This window comes from Heptranchias perlo, chromosome 10 (assembly GCF_035084215.1).
Source record: "Heptranchias perlo isolate sHepPer1 chromosome 10, sHepPer1.hap1, whole genome shotgun sequence".
NCBI classification, from domain to species: Eukaryota; Metazoa; Chordata; class Chondrichthyes; order Hexanchiformes; family Hexanchidae; genus Heptranchias; species Heptranchias perlo.
Genome location: NC_090334.1, coordinates 35784926 through 35790925, shown reverse-complemented (window position 1 = coordinate 35790925; position 6000 = coordinate 35784926). Strand labels below are relative to the sequence as shown.

The following is a 6000-nucleotide window of genomic DNA, read 5'->3' as shown; positions in this document are numbered from 1 at the left end:
ACTGTTTCTAATTTTTTTTTCATTCCAAATTAGGCCCCCCTTTTATAAGGGGGGGGGGGGGTGTGGGGTGTGCTTAACAACTAAAACCCCAAAAAAACCAAAACCAAGTGTTCAAATTAAAACTTTATTATCCTCGTCCAGGATGCATTCCAGCCCCACTGTTTCTAATTTCTATCACTAACTCAGATTCAGAAACCCAATATAAACTGGTCAAACTTACAGATAATGTTAAACTAGAGAGATAGTGAACTTAAAGCAAATTGGAGAAAATATGTAAGTGGATAAAATAATGCCATGAAATTTAATGCAGACAAGTGTGAAGTACTACACATCAGAAGAAAAAATGGACCATACACGTACTCCATGAATATTGCTGGAATAGTTAAGAATGAAGTTAAATGAGACCTCAAAGTCTCAGTGGGCTTGACTCTCAATATGTCCAACCAATGCCTAATATGTTGTTGAAATTACAATTACGAGTTTGTACAATTACGAATTTGCACGATTACGATGTCAGAAGAAAAGCTGCTTCAACCCAATAACCATCCTGTAGAACTTCGTGGTTTGTCTGACTCATTTTCTGGCTTGGTATATCACAGTCAGCTCTGTAACTACCCTACCTGTGCTATTCGGGGGGAACTGCAAATCTGAAACAAACATAGAAAATGCTTAAGAAGGACACTGGCGAAAGGTTAACCCGTCTTTTCCTCGTTACAGATATTGATTGACCTGTTGTGTTTCTTGCACTTCCTGCCTGCACTATTTAATCCACAGTTTGTCTCCGCTAGTTTGCGGGAGTTTTTTTTTGTTGGAGGATGTCATGAGATTAGAATTTGCGGGAGTTGTAGGTGACGATATGCGTAGTTTTCTGTTAGAAATTAAATCCGAGTTACCATCATGGAGGTGGGGACCGATGGAAAGGCAATAATAATATCGGCAGAACTCCCATATATTTCGATTACTCCATATGAACGGTCTCGATTCACAATCCCGACTGTGAGAACGAGCGAAAAGAGCTCACCGCCTTGGAATTGCTGAGTTACTTTTTCAGAGAGGCGAGGCGGCAGGTGACGGTACCCCGTGACCCGGAAGCGCTGCGCGGTGTGTCTCGAGCTGCATTCGAATGCAGGTCGGTTGGGATCTTGCCCGTTGGGCTCAAGCAGCTCGAGCCGGTTCGTTGTCGGAGTGATGAGCGGTAACCAGCTGCAGTTCACAGGGCCAGGTATAAGGTTTCGACCTTAAAGCTTCAAGTCTGCGAAAAGTAAGCGAGCGAACTCCGGGGGTTTGTGACGCTAGTTTCAATAGTCTAATTATATACATACACAAGGAGGGGGCAGGGAGAGGGAAGAGTTTTGTGTTGTGGCCATCGGATGATGGTAACTGGTTACGCCACTGCCTGTAACATGGAGCCAGACATTAATCCTTCAAAGAAGTTGGAAATTAAATACATGAAGTGTCACTTGTTACATAAATATTAAAGGAAACCATAACTTCAAGTAACACCAGAGATCCATAACTACAGTAATATGTTAGGCATAGTTTACAGCGACAGCAGGTATAATTTTCTAGTGTTGAAACAAATATATTGTAAATTAATTTATTGGGGATGGGGTGAACGAAGCACGACTAATCTAATCTATTTCATCCATAGATTGTTAAATACTTAGCAAAGAATATAGTGGTGTAGGTTGTGTATTAAGGATAATATTGCTGAACGACTCCACGGACTTTGTTCTGGACTGATTTGTGCGCTCGAGTGCAGAGACTGGAAATAAACAGCCATTTGTGCGATACTGTTGCATTATACAGTAGCTTAATGTACCTTGTGCTGATAGGATCATGGATGGTTTACTATCGATTATGGACTGTTTGATTTATTTTAAACAATCTTTAGATAGCAGTTAAAGCAATGTTTGGTGTGCCATTACATTCATTGAATTTGTTATGTTATGGATATTATTGTTTAAAGATTTTTGAAGGTACATTCATGGGGATGGTAATGGAATTCCATTGCGTATGTACCTATGATTGCTTTGGTTGAAAACTAAATATTTGTATGAAGCATCAAATGATGTGGCAGTTGCAAAACACTTTAGTACTTAATAAACTATATTGATTATTTAACTCTTAAATTGATAAGGATTCCATTATAGAATTATATAATGTTTTCATAAAACCTTCTCACTAAGGCATTAAAAATTAAAATAATCCACTGATTTTTCTAGTTGCATGAACACTGCTGTAGAGAATTTACATCAATATTTGAGTAATTTTGGAATAAAATGTGAGTATTGGAAATACTATTTGTTTGATCAAAATGGATCAGTGCCTTAGATACATTAACAAAAAAAGCAATGCATAAAAACTTTACCCACAATATTGGTGTGTGGGGACAAATCAGTCGGCTGACTGGCACAATTTACAGTCATCGTTTTCTCTTTTTTCTTTCTCTTTTCCCCCCCCCCTCCCCAAAACAACAACACAACCTTGCATTCATGGAGGAGTCACTGAAAGGAGAAAATCAATTGGTTAAGACACTGTCCTTTTACCTCTGAGACCTGGGTTCAACTCCATCCCAGTTTGAGTTACTGAATCATAGGTTACAGCACCGAGGGATGCCATTTGACCCATCGACTCCGCGCCAGCTCTATGCAAGAGCAGTCCAGCTAATCCCTAGCGTCTTAGCCCTGCCTTTTTTTTTCCTTTGAAGTACTTATCCAGTTCCCTTTTGAAGGCCATGATTGAATTTGCTTCCACCACCCCCTCGGGCAGTGCATTCCAGATCCTAACCACTCACTGTTTTCATATATTTAAAAAAAAGTTTTTCCTCATGTCACCTTTGGTCCTTTTGTCAGTTACCTTAAATTTATGTCATAGAAACATAGAAAATAGGAGCAAGAGTAGGCCATTCGGCCCTTCGGGCCTGCTCCGCCATTCAAAATGATCATGGCTGATCGTCTAACTCAGTACCCTGTTCCTGCTTTTTCCCCATATCCCTTGATCCCTTTAGCATTAAGAAATATATCTATCTCCTCCTTGAATGCATCTAATGACTTGGCCTCCATTGCCTTCTGTGGTAGAGAATTCCACAGGTTCATCATCCTGAGTGAAGAAATGTCTCCTCATCTCAGTTCTAAATGGCATACCCCGTATCCTGAGATTGTGACCCCTGGTTTTGGACTCCCCAGCCATTGGGAACATCCTTCCTGCATCCAGTCTGTCTAGTCCTGTTAGAATTTTATATGTTTTGATGAGATCACCTCTCATTCTTCTAAACTCTAGTGAATATAGGCCTAGTCCACCCAATCTCTCCTCATACGTCAGTCCTGCCATCCCAGGAATCAGTCTGGTAAACCTTCATTGCACTCCCTCCATGGCAAGGACATCCTTCCTCAGATAAGGAGACCAAAACTGCACACATTACTCCAGATGTGGTCTCACCAAGGCCCTGTATAACTGCAATAAGACATCCCTGCTCCTGTACTCAAATCCTCTTGCAATGAAGGCTAACATACCATTCGCCTTCCTAACTGCTTGCTGCACCTCAATGCTCGCTTTCAGCGACTGGTGTACAAGGACACCCAGGTCTCGTTGCACCCCCCCTTTTCCCAATCTATCACCATTCAGATAATCTGCCTTTCTGTTTTTCCTTCTGAAGTGGATAACCTCACATTTATCCACGTTATACTGCATCTGCCATGTTCTTGCCCACTCACCCAACTTGTCTAAATCACATTGGAGCCTCTTTGCATCCTCCTCACAGCTCACATTCCACCCCAGCTTTGCGTCATCTGCAAACTTGGAAATGTTACATCTAGTTCCCTCACCCAAATCATTGATATATATTGTGAATAGCTGGGGCCCAAGCACTGATCCCTGTGGTACCCCACTAGTCACAGCCTGCCACCTGGAAAAAGACCCGTTTATTCCTACTCTCTGTTTCCTGTCTGTCAACCAATTCTCAATCTATGTCAGTATATTCCCCCAATCCCATGTGCTTTAATTTTGCTCACTAACCTCTTGTGTGGGACCTTATCAAAAGCCTTCTGAAAATCCAAATGCGCCACATCCACTGATTCTCTCCTATCTATCTGGTCCTCTGGTTCTTGACCCTTCTGCCAATGAGAACAGTTTCTCTCTATCTAGACTCTTCATGATTTTGAATACCTCTATCAAATCTCTTAACCTTCTCCGCTCCAAGGAGAACAATCCCAGCTTCTCCAGTCTATCCACGTAACTAAAGCCTCTTGTCCCTGGAATCATTCTAGTTAATCTCTGTGCACTGTCGAAGGCCTTCACATCTTTCCTGGCCAGTGCCTCTGCAACTTTCACCCTTACTTCTATCAGCAACCTAGGATGCATCCTATCTGCACCGGGTGACTTATCTACTTTAAGAGAAGTTTTCTTCTAGCTAGCATCTATTGAAAGTGTCATCTCTATCTAATTGTAATTATGCTGACTGAAATGAGTTTGGGCAGTGTTCACCCATTTCTTAGTGTGACTTAATAGTAAATCTACATTTCGGTATTAACTTGGCAGTCTTGTCCAGTGAAGCACAAAGATGGCTGATGTAGTAAAGGTTATGGTGCTGCTTTTCTTAAAGGTGACAAACTCAAGGGGAATACTTTTTGTTCAGGGCACTCTAACAATATCTTGTACTTCTATAACACCTTGCTTATAACATAAGACCCCAAGACATTTTATGAAGAGAGTTGGGGGAAACCAAGTCAGAGGATGGAAGGAATTAAGGGAGGTGGTTGAAATCATGGTTGAAGAGGAACATTTTAGAGGCTGTTGAACGTAGGGAGAGAAGTAGCCAGGCAAAGGGGTTTAGCAAGAGAATTCCAGTGCAGGAATGTGATGGTTGAAGGTTCCACCACCAATTGTAAAGAAAGAAACTGCATTTTTATAATTTACTTCCGGACATCCCAATGTGCTTCACAGGCAATGAAGTACTTTTGAAGTGTATTCACTGTTGTAATGTAGGCAAATGTGGCAACCAGTTTGCGCAGAGTAAGGTCCCACAAACAGCAGTGAAGTAAATGATCAGATAATTTGTGTTGGTTGACGGATAAATGTTGACCAAAATACCAGGAGAACTCCTATTTGAGATCTATGGGATCTTTTATGCCCTAATGAGAGGGCAGATGGGGCCTTGTTTAACATCTCATCCAGAAATGGCACCTCCGATAGAGCAGCACTCCCTCAATATTGCACTGAAATGTCAGCCTAGGTGATGTGCTCAAGTCTCTGGACTTGAACCTGTGACCTTCGGACTCTTGAAGTGAGTGCCACCACTGAGCCAAGGCTGACAGTTTCAATCCGTTAATCTGGGCAGGAGGAAACTGTCATCTCTATCTAGTTGTAATTATGGTGAGTGAAATGAGTTTGGGTAGTGTTCACCCATTTCTTAATGTGACTTAGTAGTAAAACTATAATTTAGCATTAACTTGGCCATCTCAATCAGTGATGCACAAGGATGGCTGATGTGCAAATTCTAGAAGAGGGTGGCAGGATACACGATAGACTTGACTTAGGGTTGAAGAAGATGGAATAGGTGGTAGGAGTAAGACTATGCAGGGATTTGAAAAGCAGATTTTGAAGTCATTGTGCTGGGAATGGAAGACCAGTGGTAAGGGCAAGAATGGGGATGATAGGGTGTGGAATAGTATATGAATAGCAAAGTTCTAGATGAGTTGGAGTTTATGTAAGTAGAGTTCAGGAGCCTGGCGAGGAAAGTATAGGAGAAATCAAGCTTAGAGAAGACTTAGGCATTGAAGAGAGTTTCAGCTGCATTGAGGGTTGAGGTATAGATGTTGCAAAGGTGGAAGTAGTCAACCTTGATGATGGACTAGATGTGAGCAGGATATTTAAGCTATGCATCATCAGGTTCAGCTTGAGCAAGTAGCCGGAAAGGGAGAAATCGGTGCCTGAGATACATAGCCTCTGGTGGGAGCTGAACTGACTGGGTTTTGCTTTGCCGTTGTTGAACCAGAAAAA

The 6000-nt window shown here is 41.7% G+C and overlaps 1 protein-coding gene across 10 annotated transcripts in view; it reads left to right on the top strand.

The window, feature by feature from the left end:
* The first annotated feature begins 1011 nt into the window (after nt 1–1011).
* Nucleotides 1012–6000, top strand: part of mipol1 (mirror-image polydactyly 1) — a 288620-nt gene continuing 283631 nt past the window's right edge. For 5 of the 10 annotated variants that reach the window (XM_067991457.1, XM_067991461.1, XM_067991456.1 and 2 more), the window contains exon 1: nt 1049–1261. The gene's annotated coding sequence lies outside the window, so the exon portion shown is untranslated. Of the gene's footprint in view, nt 1262–6000 lie in introns of all 10 variants that reach the window. The other 5 variants (XM_067991462.1, XM_067991458.1, XM_067991465.1 and 2 more) reach the window with 3 other exon arrangements.